Source organism: Mastomys coucha, unplaced genomic scaffold (assembly GCF_008632895.1).
Source record: "Mastomys coucha isolate ucsf_1 unplaced genomic scaffold, UCSF_Mcou_1 pScaffold12, whole genome shotgun sequence".
Taxonomy (NCBI): Eukaryota; Metazoa; Chordata; class Mammalia; order Rodentia; family Muridae; genus Mastomys; species Mastomys coucha.
This window is the reverse complement of record NW_022196894.1, coordinates 90,797,399-90,801,453: the sequence shown is the minus strand read 5'-3', so window position 1 is coordinate 90,801,453 and position 4,055 is coordinate 90,797,399.

Below are 4,055 nucleotides of genomic sequence, written 5' to 3'. Positions count from 1 at the left end.
GCAAAGCTCACACACCCAGCATCTGCGCAAAGATCACATATCCAGCATCTGTGCAAGTCTTACAACCCAGGACACAGAGAAGCTGTTGTGTGATTCCAAAGTTCTGGGTGCTCATTTATCCTCCTGAAGCTCCATTTCAATGCCTGTCCTGCCATTCCATTGCTCTCCATCAGATATTCTCTCTCATTTTGCATCTTGTCTCTCTTTCCAAGGGAGCATGACTATATCACTCCTCCACTCATGTGTGTATCCTTTAGGGAAATGACATTTGTCAAACTTCTTACTTTGGAGAACATTCTGAGTGGTGTGTCCTCTTTGCAAAAAAACCAACCTCTCAGGCTAACAGACCCATCACTGACACCCATTCCACAAACAGAGCTCACATGTTAGCGAAAGCATGTCAACTTTGTGTTCTAAGATAAGTGTATATCATGTATGACATAATAAACCTAGTAACAGTATATCTAAGATTTATCAAGACAGCACAGATCTTGTGTTCTCAACACACAAGCTTCCATGAAGGTAAATTTGAAGTAATGAATATGGTAGTTGCTTGTGTGTCAAATCACTTTTTTGTGTCTGTACTTGACAAAAGCAATGTAAGGAACAGAATGAAGGTCTTAGACTGGATTACAATGCGGGTCTACATTAGCTATGAGAGTCGGGAGGTCAAAAGCAATGTAAGGAACAGAATGAAAGTCTTAGACTGGATCCCAATGCGAGTCTACATTAGCTATGAGAGTCGGGAGGCCAAAAGCAATGTAAGGAACAGAATGAAGGTCTTAGACTGGATTACAATGCGAGTCTACATTAGCTATGAGAGTCGGGAGGCCATGGTGCAGGACATGAAGGAGTTGGTCACACTGAAGCTATGGTGCAGGACATGAAGGAACTGGTCACACTGAGGTCATAGTGCAGGACATGAGGCAGTGGGTCACACTGAGGTCATGGTATAAGACATGAGGGAATTGGTTACACTGAAGTCATGGTGCAGGATGTGAGGGAACTGGTCACACTGAGGTCATGGTGGGATGACATGAAGGTGCTGGTCACACTGAGGTCATGGTGGCATGGAAATGAAGGAGCTGGTCACACTGTGTCCACACTTAGGAGGCAGAGAGCCATGGATTCTGGTGCTCAACTCATTTATCCTTTTTTATGAAGTCCAAGACCCTAACCCACAGGATGGTGCCACTGTGTTCAGGTGGGTCATCCCATGTCGATTAACCCATCTTAGAAGCTCCCTCACCAACACATCCAGATGCTTGCTGCTCCCACCACTAGATCTTAGCCATGGACAGTATGATTGATCAGTGTTGGTTATGATAAGAATTTCACAATATTACTGTTTCAAAATGTCTCACTGTACACATTAGATACTTACAATTTTTACTTCTCAGCTATATTTCAATAACGCTGGAAAAATATGCCATGACATCACAGATTTAGAGGTGGGGCCATGAGAGGCTGGTCAGCTATCAGTGGGTATGCACCAATTGCAAATCCCACTGTACTTCTGTGGCTGTCTCATTCAATGCTTTCTGTTTCAGAACCTTCCTGGTACCTCCCACCTGTTGCTTTTTCCAGGTATTGCTTCTGTGAGTAGAGTTATTAGTGCGTAGTTTCCCTTGGATTATCTGTGTCCTGTGCAAATTTTACAACATAGGGGTATGCCAACCCTATGTGAAGTCTTGGAAGATTTCTTATTCTAGGTTTTTCTTTCCCTAGTGTTCTTTTTAAGTGGAGATGAGTTTTCAGACACACACAAAATGGAAATGAGTACACAGAAAACACCATCTACTCTCAGTAGTTTTGACTACACCCATGTTCTTTGCCCTCCATCGATACCTGGTAGTTTTGACTACTTGCTCTACCCTATTCTACTTCTACCTCTCAACCTCTTCTCTCCATCTGCCTTATTTTTGATGCATTTTGAAGCAAATTGTAGCTACCAGCGGATTTGATTTGTAACTAATTCCATGTGCAGATCGTTTTCAGGAGTTCAGTGTCTTCTGTGCTTAAGGAGATGCCTACAATGAAATGTCTGCATCTGGCATGTACCACTCTGAAAGTTATGGCAAGATGTATGTATATGCATGTATAATTCAACACCTGTCAAACTAGAACAAGATCATCAGTAGAGTTCTCTCACCCTCCTGCCCAGTTCATCTCTGTCTAATTATAGGTGGCTAGTTCTTCCTTTCCTTTGCATTATTCATGGAATGCTGTCTTACAGAAAGAAGGTAACTTCAGGTTTATTTACATACTATAGTTGGGATTTGGGGACAAGTTAACTATTTAGAGCCCAGCTTCTTAAACTGTGGGCCATAACCCTATATGGGGGAGTAGTAAAAAATCTGACAACAGCACAGTTTCTTAATATGCGAAACCCAAGAATCAAGGCCAAAATTAAATGTGTGAAAAATACCTAGGTTGCACCTTGTGATTCCACAGTGACCATTGTCCTGAGCCCAAATTGAGCATTTTACAGTATGAATGCCTTCCCACCCTACAACACTGACAAACACTGATCAAACACCTTGGCTCGGATTCTACATTGTCATATGTTATGAACTATAGTGTTTTTAATTGAAATATATACAAGGTGTTCTGTTTGTATAGAGGCATAAAGGCTCATTACTGAAAGCTGAGCCACTCGGTCCTTCTCTGTCACTATTCCTGGGTGAGAATCAAGTTCAAACAATGCAGAATCGGTTTGTGTTGAAAATACATCTAAATGTAGTTTGGCTTGGTATTAATACAAAATTTCCAACAGTTTGGGAAATGGCTCTTATAATCTTTCAGACTTCTTGTGCTGCATACCACCCTCAATATTGACAGCTATTGAATCAAAGCATCAGTCTACACCAAAGATATTCTATATCTGTACCACGTCAGACATTCAGACAAGATGTAATTCTTTAGGGAAATATAATATGTACATCATCTTATTGGTGCACACATTCTTCTTTAATAAACAATAGAATTATATTTTCACCAACGTGTTGTTTGAAATTTATTTCTTTATTATTTGTTATCAGTGAACATTTAATTTGGTGAGTGGGTGGTTGTTGACACAGGGTCTCATGTAGCCTAGGCTGGCCTCCAATTCACAATGTGTCTAAAGCTGGCTTTGAACAAGTGATCCTCCTGTCTTTACCTCCCAAGTACTGGGATTAATTATAGGCAGTGCTCAGCTAAATGTTTAATCTTATACTTATTTTATACACCTGTATACAAGAGTGGCTCTAACATACGGCTTAGGTAAGAGGGGGTCATGGGTACCAAAATATCAGGAGCTTGGATCACAGACATTCAACTAGGAAATGCACAACCCGCCTTTCAAAACAATTCACTCCGTTAGTTCTTTCTCTGGATTCTGTGCCACTGGAATCTGGTTAACGTTTTTAAGTTTTATTGCAATATGATGAGAAAAGTTATTGAAAAGGGGGTCTCTGGGAGGAGTTGGGGTACAAAAGGAAAACAAAATGTGATTTAATTCTATTTACTTAAAATATGTTCTTAAATGTTAACAAATTCAGATAAGTTGAAATCATGTAACTTTTCTAGTTAACTTAAGAAGCACTTTGTGCCTCTCCTGTTTGGCCTCTCCAGCCTCCATTTTGCAACTGATGTTCTACTTGTCTTTGGCATGGGCTTGCTGGACACTGAGTGTGAACAGCGCAGGTGCAGAGATGACTCACAGCAGGTTAAGCCTGGAGATTTTCCTACACTCATCCCCCAAAGGTTTCTTGGCCCAGTCTAGCATTGCCCATTGGACACGGGGCTATAGTTGGAATGCTACAGACACCTGTTGAGCTGTGGTGCACAATACCCAATTCAAGTCTACTGTGAGTCACCCAGCACATGCTCCTGGCTGAGCTGCCTTTGCGTCTGTGTCACAGGATGCCATGCTCGGCGTGGTCCTTGCTAGCATGAGCTGGTACATTCCACTGCAATTAGTGAGGTTTTGTTGGATTTTCAACTCCATGAACCTGCCAAAGGAGAGAAGGAGAGGAGGAGGAAGAGGAGGAAGAGGAGGAGAAGGAGGAGGG